The following is a 9979-nucleotide window of genomic DNA, read 5'->3' on the forward strand; positions in this document are numbered from 1 at the left end:
ATATTATCAGCCATTAAGAAAAGAGAAAATCTTGGGGCGCCTGGGTGGCACAGCAGTTAAGCATCTGCCTTCGGCTCAGGGCGTGATCCCGGCATTGTGGGATCGAGCCCCACATCAGGCTCCTCCGCTATGAGCCTGCTTCTTCCTCTCCCACTCCCCCTGCTTGTGTTCCCTCTCTCGCTGGCTGTCTGTCTCTGTCAAATAAATAAATAAAATCTTTAAAAAAAAAAAAGAAAAGAGAAAATCTTGTCCTTTCTGACAACGTGCATAAACACTAAGTGCATTACAGTAAGGCAGACAAAGACAAATATCATGTAATCTCATTTATATGTGGAATCTAAAAACAAAACAGTGATTGCAGGTAAGATAAAAAAGCAAGACCCAATTATATGCCATCTATAAGACACAAAAATATTAAGATATAGATAATATTAAATTTAATGGGTGGGAAAGGATACACTATAAAAATACTAATCAAACTGAAACTGGACTTTCCATGCTACCCAGACAGAGGTACATACATTGTTCTCCATCCCTGGTGTAACTTAAAGGGAAACTTTCACAATGTCCGGAGCCCTTGATGTCCTAGAAATGAGGGAGGACGATGTCCTCAAATTCCTTGCAGCAGGAACCCATTTATGTGGTGCCAACCTTGACTTCCAAATGGAACAGGACCTCTACAAAAGGCAAAGTGAGGGTATCCAGCTCATAAATCCGAAGAGAATCTGGGAGAAGCTTCTGATGGCAGCTTGTGCCAGTATTGCCACTGAAAACCCAGCTGATGTCAGTGTCATATCATCTAGGAATACTGGCCAGTGAGCTGTGCTCAAACTTGCTGCTGCTCCTGGAGCCACTCCTATTGCTGGTCGCTTCACTCCTGGAACCTTCATTAACCCAGATCCAGGCAGCCTTCTGGGAGCCAAGACTTCCGGTGGTTACTGATCCCGAGGCAGACCACCAGCCTCTCAGAGCTATCTTATGTTAACCTGCCTACCATCGCTCTGGGTAACACAGACTCTCCTCTGTGCTATGTGGACATCGCTGTCCCTTGTAGCAACGAGGGAGCTCACCACTCAGTGGGCCTGATATGGTAGATGCTGGCCCAGGAAATTCTGTGCCCAAGTGTCACCATTTCCCTTGAACACCCGTGGGAGGTCATGGCTGATCTCTACTTCTACAAAGATCCTGAAGAGATTACAAAGTAAGAGCAGGTCAATGCTGAAAAGGCTATGACCAAGGAGTTTCAAAGTGAAAGGATGGCTCTAGCTCCTGAGTTCACCGCTACTCAGCCTGAAGTCACAGACTGGTCTGAAGGCATGCAAGGTGCCCTCTGTGCTTATTCGCAGCTCCCTGCTGAAGACTGGAGCGCTCAGCCTGCCACTGAAGACTGGTTCACAGCTCCCACTGCTCAGGCCACTGAATGCTTAGGAACAACCACTGAGTGGTCTTAAGCTGCTCTTCCACAAAGGCAAACAAAATCGAGAGAAGGTTGACAGAAAATAAACAGTTTCAAAAAAGAAGAAAGGAAGGAAGGAAGGAAGAGAAAGGAAGAAAGAAGGAAGGGAGGAAGAAAGAAAGATAGAATGACTGTATTAATACCCTAAAAAGACAGATTTTAGAGCAAGGAATAATACCAGGGATGAAGAAGGTAATTTCACAATGAGAGGTAAATCTATCAAGTAAATCTAACAACACTAAATGTATATACACTTGATAAGACAGCTTCAAAATACTAAATACTAAAACAATATAATACATATGAAACAATACTGATATAACTGAGGGGAGAAATTTTAAAAATCCACAATTATAGTTGGAGAGTTCAATAGCTCTGTTTCAATAGTTGAGAAAACACATATACAGAAAACAACAAAAATATAAAAGATGTGGGTAACTACCGAAATTTTTACCTAATTGACATTTATAAAACACTCTACCTAACAGCAGCAGGATACATATTCTTTTCAAGCACACATGGAATATTTACCAGAAAAGGACATATTCTGAGTCAGAAAATAAGTCTCATAACTTTAAATCAATTAAAATCATAAAAAGTTTGTTCTTTGACCACAATGATATTATATTTGAATGTAATAATAGATAGCTCTATGGAAAATCTACAAATACTTAGAAATCAATCAGTATACTTCAAACAAACCACGGGTCAAAGAAGAATTCATGAATGAAATAGGAAAATATCTTGAGGTTAAATAAAAGCAAAAACCACAATATGTCAAAAGTTGTGGGATGCAACTAACAGTGCTTAAAAGTTAATTTAAAGCATTAGCTACTTATATTAGAAAAGAACAAAGATTTCGAACAGAGGATCTAAGTGTCTACATTAAGAAACTAGAAAAAGAAGAGTAAATAAAGCACCAAAGTAAACAAAAGAAGAAAAATAAGGACCAGAGCAAATATCAAAGATATAAAAAAACCCCAGCAAAACAGTAATCAATAAAAACAAAACCTGATTCTTTGAAAGTATTAATAAAATTGATAAAACTCTTGCCCCGGTGTTGGTAAACTATGGCCAATGGACCAAGTCTAGTCTGTAACCTGACTTTGTATACTCTGCAAGCTACAAATACTTTTTACATTTTTAAAAGATATTCAAGAAGAGGTGGAGGGCAGCAATGAGAAGAAAGAAAAAGCCTAAAATAGTTATTACCTGACATCTTAGAGAAAAAAGTTATCCAGTCTCTGATCTAGCCAGACAGACATATTATTACAGATCCCACTGACATTAAATAGATAATTGGGAATATTATGAACATCTTCTTCCAATAAGCTCACAATTTAGATTAGTATTATTTCTTCCTTAAATGTTTAGTAGAATTGACTACTGAAGCTGGACATAAAGTTCTCTTCATGGGAAGATTTTTCTTTCTTTTTTTTTTTTTTTAAGATTTTATTTATTTATTTGACAGAGAGAGACAGCCAGCGAGAGAGGGAACACAAGCAGGGGGAGTGGGAGAGGAAGAAGCAGGCTCCCAGTAGAGGAGCCTGATGTGGGGCTCGATCCCAGAGCACCGGGATCATGCCCTGAGCCGAAGGCAGATGCTTAACGACTGCGCCACCCAGGCACCCTGATTTTTCTTTAAACTACAAATTCAATGTCTTTAATAGATATTCTGATTTTAAATTTATTTGAAAATTTTTTGAAAGACATGAACTATTGAAGCTCACTCAAAAAAGGGGGGGGAGGAAATAAATCACTTGAACATCTAATGTTAATTCTACTAAACATTTAAGGAAGAAATAACACTAATTCTACATAGACTCCTAGAAAATAGAAAAGTATGGAATTCCTTTCAACTCATTTCTAAGGTCAAGATTACCCTGATCCAATATTAAAGATATTATAAGAAAAAATTAATATAATAATATAAGGATATTAAGATAATGTACCAAGTCTAAGTGTTAGCCATTTTCAGAATTCAAGGTTTGTTTAATGTTGAAGACTCAGTTAGTGTAAATTCAGTGAATTAACAAACTATAATGAAGGATCACTAGAGGGGAATATGGTCAGCTGCTCAATGGGCATGAAGTTACAGTTATACAGAAGGAGTAAGTGCCAGAGATCTGCTATAGAACATGGTGCCTGGCATTAACAGTAAGATATTGTACACTTAAAAATTTGTTAAGAGGGTAGATCTTATGTTAAGTGTTCTTACCACCAAGCAAAATATGAACACAAGAAAACTTTTGGAAATGATGAACATGTTTATTACCTTGATTATGGTGACGGTAACACAAGTGTATACATACGTCCAAACTCATCAAATTGCATATATTAATTATGTGCAATTCTCTGTATATCACTTATACCTCAATAAAGCTGGGAAGAAAAAGGGTATATTGCATAGTCTTCTCAAGACACACACACACACACACACACACAGAAACCTAGGAAGTTTAACACCCATTTTTGATAAAAACTTTCAGTAATTTAGAAATAAAATAAAACTCTTTTAACCTACGAAGGGACATACACAAAAAAATGTGCAGCTAATAGTGTAAGGATGGACATATGTTACTTCTATTGGATAGAGAGCCCATAAAGAGATCTACACAAATAGCATCAATTGATTTTCAACATGATCTGAGATAAATCAATCAGGAAAGAGTAGTCTTTCCAACAAATGATGCTGGAAAAAAAATGGACATCCATATGCAAAACTATGAACCCATTCCATATTTTATATCATCTATAAAAATTAATCATAAATGTATTCTAAATTGGGGCCCCTGGGTGATTCAGTTGGTTGAGAGTCCAACCCTTGATTTAGGCTCACATCATGATCTCAGGGTTATGGGTTCAAGCCCCACATCAGGCTCCGCACTCAGAGGGGAGTCTCCTTGAGATCTGCTCTCCCCCTCTCCCTCTGCCCCTTCCCTGACTCTCAATAAATAAATAAATAAATAAATAAATAAATAAATAAATAAGACCTTTTAAAAATGTATCCCAAACCAATAAGTAAGCACTAATACTATAAAACTTCTGGGAGAAAATACAAGAGAAAATCATTGTCATCTTGATTTAGTAAAAAATTTCTTGAGTATGATACCAAAAGCATGAGCTATAAAATAATTTAAAAGTTTAAGTTCTAAACTGAGACTTCTAAATTTAAGAAGTCAGACACAAAGACTATCTACTGTATGATTCCATTTATATAACATCCTAGAAAAGGCAAAATTATAGTGACAAAAGCACATGCAGGAGCTGGGGTTGGGGGAAAAGTAATGAGTGCAAAAGGGAATATTTTTGAGATGATAATGTTCTATAACCTAATTGTAATGGTGAATACACAATTGCATACATTTGTCGAAAATTGGAGGTACAGGGCGCCTGGGTGGCTCAGTCAGTTAAGCGTCTGACTCTTGGTTTTGGCTCGGTCTGATCTCAGGGTCGTGAGATGGAGCCCCACCTCGGGCTCTGCACTGAGCATGGAGTCTGATGGAGATTCTCTCTCTCACTTTCCCTCTGCCCCTCCCCACCCTGCATTCACTTGCTCGCTTTCTCTTTCAAATCAATCAATCAATCAATCTTTAAAAAGGGGGACATACAGGCTTCCGGTTATGGAATGAATAAGTCATGGGGATGAGGCACAGCATAAGAAATGTAGTCAATGGTATTACAGTAGCACTGTATGGTGACAGATGGCAGCTATACCTGTGAGCACAGCATAATGTACAGAGTTGTTGAATCACTATGTTGTACACATGAAACTAATGTAACATTGTGTGTCAACTATACATCAATTAAAGAAATGTAAAAAAAAAGTATCAAAATGTATACTTAGTTTTCTTGCATCTAAAATACAGACAACAAATCTTTTTTTTAAAAAGACAATTCTAAATAAGATACTTCAATAAAATATGAATATGGAAAAGTGCCTTAGTATTTCTTGGACACCTCCAAAATTCTGTAAACTTGAAAACTATAGTCTGACCTAAGGTTCTATCTTTTGAGTTTCAAATAAAGCCACTTGTTTTGTTTGCTTTGTTAGAATGAAATATGAAGTTAACATATAATGGGGGAGCAGATAACAGTTAATAAGCCACTCACATAATGAATGTCCACTTCATAGGAAAGAAAAGCTCAGGCCATAAAAAAGAGGGAAATCCTGCCATTCGCAACAAATGGATGGATCTTGAGGACATTATCCTAAGTGAGATAAGTCAGACAGAGAAAGACAAATGCCATATGACCTCACTTACATGTGGCATCTAAAGAAACCACTCACAGAAACAGATCAGTTAGTGGTTGCCAGAGGTGGGAGGTAGGATTGGTGAAGGTTATGAAAGAAGCAGTTTTAAAATAAATAAGGCCTGCAGATGTAATGTACAAGCACGGTGACTCAAGTTAACAACACTGTATCATATTTTTGGAAGTTGCTAAGGGAGCGGATCTTAAAAGTTCTCATCACAGAAAATGTTGTAACCATGTGAAGTGATGGACAGTAACTAAACTTACTATGGTGATCATTTTGCAATTTATAGAAATATCTAATAATTATGTTGTACATCTAGAATTTATACAATGTTATATATGTTGATTTTATCTCAATAAAACTGGAAGGGAAAAAAAGTCTCAGAGGGATTAAGCAACTTTCATAGGAAAGCAAACTGTAGGTAGCAGAGGTGATAATCTGATCCAGCCTAAGTTTTCTAGAACTGAGCTGGCGCTCTTCCCTCTTCATTGTGCTGCCTTCACATGACCAAGACATCTAAAAAGATGAGGCAATAATAACTTTCAAAACTGAATTTTCTCTAATTTAGGGCATAGATGGGGGGAAAGAAATATTTTAAGTGCAGAAGCAACATAAGGTCATTAAAATCATATAAAATTAGAATAAGACCTCTCTTCTGAAATTTATCCACAAACAGCCTTTGGAGAGCTCAACCTCTCCGGGAGTCAGTTCCTCTCCTGAAAAACTGAAGTAATGATGTATTTCTTGCAAGATTATTATGATGTTGGGAGGCATACTATGTATAGCATTGTGTATCCCCTTAACAAGTAGTCAAGTCTACTGTATATCTTCGCACACTTTGTGGAGGTGTTTTCTGTTAAAATAAATTTTGGAATGTGGGTTAAATAGGTTTCTTCACATCAAGATTTCTTAGAGCCTTCAATATAGAATATTCATTTTTAATTTCCAGGAAGGGAAATTTGCATAAGTTATTTCTTGTATTTTTTTACCATGAAATAATTTTTCCATGCTCACAAATTGTAAGACTCTGCCTTCTAAAAAGGCACATGCCTTTCTAATTTTTTGTCCAATGTTTTCTAGCCTGTGCGTCTTAAGTGCTCAAACAATTAAAGGTTATAGTTAAAGGCATGAGCTTTATAGTCCAATCCAGGAGTTCAAATTTCTGCCGCATCACTTCCTAACCATGTGACCTGGGCTCAGTATAACTCTCCGTTTCCTCACCTGTAAAATGAAGATAATAGCCTCATGTAAAGGGTTATTGTAGAGATTAAATGAGTTCACAAATGTTGAGCATTTGGCACAATGCCTAGCACATCATAAGCACTCAATAATTGTTAGCTATCACCCAGCTTTGGTGTTTTGAGTTAGGAAGAAGCCTGCAGTTCAAAGTAGCCACAAAGAGAAATTGAACTGATTAGTGCTGCTCAAATAAGCAATGATTCTTCCCCTGAATACGTGGGTACCTGCCTGCTGACCGCACCCCACTTGTTGCATGCTCAGGGTATGCCTGGGCAGAAGACCCAGCACATTCACAACTACCTTAGGCATGAAGAAAAAATTTCATGCCTGTGGGGCTACCCAGCTACCTTCTAGCCAGGATGTGACCTCCATGGTCACCATGATGACATGATATTATTGGATAGACTTTGCTTTCTAGCTAACTGGAAGGAGTTCAGAGGAGGGCAGCCAAGTTAATGAAAGGTTTGGAAATGAAACCGTATGAGAGCAGATGAAAAACCTGGGCATGTTCAGTCTGGAGAAGAGACAAAGCAGCAGCAGAGGCGCACGGTGACATGGAGAAGACAGAGTCATTATTCTCGGTTATGAATGAGGTTACTGCAGATGACATGGGGTTTAGATTTGCCCAGAAACATTTTGGAGAAAATCAATACACTTCACAATGAAGTGTAAGACAATATAGGAGATGCCTAGGATGATTATTAAATTATTTTCAAGGGGAATGCCTAGGACCACCATAATTGCCCAATTGGTCTCTTGAAGTAAGTTGAAGATAAACCAACCACACAAGAATGGAAAATATTGACTAGATGTAGCAGGCAGGTTTTGTTGGTTGTAAACAGCACCACATCTGGCCAACATTTTGCAGAACAGAATTTTAATAGGACATGAGGCGGATGGAGTATGGAGTTTGAAAGTAGACAGCAATTGAGGCAGCTCTTAGAGGTCCAGGCGGCAGGAATCAATGGACAAGTTCTTCAGAGTGTCAATTCAAGATTCAAAGTCCCCAAAGAAAGTCTGGTTGGCTTAGTCTAGCCATATACCCACCCCTTTCTTTCACTAGAACAGAGACTTTGATTGACAATTACAGCAAAAAAGAGGTATGAAAATTAATGATATTACCAAAAGAAGGTAAAATAGATGCTAGGTAGAAAAACAAACAAACAAACAAACAAAGTCCACTCTGTTCTGTGAATTCATAGTAAAGCTAATAACTTTTATTAATGTATTAATTTATTTTTTAATTTATATTTATTAATTTTATTAATTTATCGAGTACTTATATAAAATGTGAGAACAATGAGTCCTAGAGGGTTTAGAAGGAACTTGTCTAAGGTCATAGAGCTAATAATTGGTGGAGGAGGAACTCAATTTCTAAATTAATACACCATACTGCTTTCCTTTTCATGCTTTTCATAATCTCTGTTATAACTGCCGTTCCTTAAAGCAGGTGTGATCCACGAGCCTGAGATCAGGACCAGAGCTGAAGCCAAGATTCGGAAGCTCAGCCGATTCAGCCACGCAAGTACCCCCAAACCAAATGTTTTAAAAGGAGTGGTATGAAGTGAGGTCTCTTTCTATCCTGTCCTGCACAACCAGACTGTAACTCTCTTGTGTAGGAGCCGTGTCCCACTTCTGCTTCTTGGTAGACACTGCAAACAATGGGCCTTTAATTATGTGGATAAAAGCAAATAAAATGAAGATAGGATTATGACTTTGGCTTTACTTGTTTTATATCTAAGTTAACCCTCCTACTTTTGTGGCCTATAATTTTTTTTTTAAAGATTTTATTTAGAGAGTGAGAAAGAGAGAGAGAGAGAGAGCGTTCACGCAAGCAAGTGGGGGGAGGGAAAGATGGAGAGGGAGAAAGAATCTCAAGCAGACTGTGTTGAGCAAAGAGCTCAGCTTGGGGCCCAATCCCACAACCCCGAGACCATGACCTGAGCTGAAATCAAGAGTCAGATGCCCAACCAACTGAGCCACCTGGATGCCCCTTGTGGCCTATAATCTTAAAGATTCAGATTCTACAACCAAATCAGAGGTCTGAAAAGTTAAAAAAAAAAGTTTTGTATATGGAGCCAAGAAATAGTACAGTGTTATTGAACCTCAGCATTGGGAAGACTGGAAAAAGGAAAAGCTGTTCAGTCTAGCCTAATGGTTAGATCATAGACTTTAGAATTAACGATCTGGGCTCAAATCCCAACTCAGCTACTTATTAGCTGTATGTCCTTTTGCAAATGACTCTCTAAATTTCAGTTCCTTCATCAGCTAATACAAGGCCCGTTGAAATTGTAGAGAAGATTAAATGAGATTACATGTGTAGAGCCCTTGGCTTGGTCCTTCCCACCAGTAAGGCTCTGCAATTATTGGTCATTATTTCAATATTTTGATACATATCTTTTTACTCCTACTACAATTGTGTGCCTGGGGACTGGGCTGGGCTGGGCTTGATTTTTAATGTTACTGAATAATATTAGAAGTTCTAGGCTAAAATTCTTGTACATGATATCATAATTTCTGAAAAGACAGCTAATCTAGTCTATATCTAGTTATTTTATACCAAGATATACTTACTGTTGTCGCTGAAAATTGTGTCTAACAATTTTTCACATCTTATATTTGAGCAATTTTATTGTAATATAATTCAATACACTTTTCTTCATTATCTTTCCTGGGCCAAGCACTGCAGTAGGAACTGAAAAAAAATCTTTAAGTTGCTGGGAGCCCAGAAGTAACAATAAGCTGCAAACAACAGAAAAAAAATTGTCAAAAGGGGCGCCTGGGTGGCACAGCAGTTAAGCATCTGCCTTCGGCTCAGGGCATGATCCCGGTGTTATGGGATCGAGCCCCACGTCAGGCTCCTCTGCTATGAGCCTGCTTCTTCCTCTCCCTCTCCCCCTGCTTGTGTTCCCTCTCTCGCTGGCTGTCTCTATCTCTGTCAAATAAATAAATAAAATCTTTTAAAAAAATTCTCAAAAAATTAGAAGAAAAGTTACTCTATAACTCAGTTATGCAGAGATCAATAT

The 9979-nt window shown here is 37.8% G+C and overlaps 1 pseudogene; it reads left to right on the forward strand.

Annotated features, from left to right (window-relative positions):
• Positions 1-550: 550 nt before the first annotated feature.
• On the forward strand, positions 551-1451 carry LOC109490595 (annotated as a pseudogene).
• Positions 1452-9979: the final 8528 nt, after the last annotated feature.

Source organism: Ailuropoda melanoleuca, chromosome 10 (genome assembly GCF_002007445.2).
Source record: "Ailuropoda melanoleuca isolate Jingjing chromosome 10, ASM200744v2, whole genome shotgun sequence".
Lineage (NCBI taxonomy): Eukaryota > Metazoa > Chordata > Mammalia > Carnivora > Ursidae > Ailuropoda > Ailuropoda melanoleuca.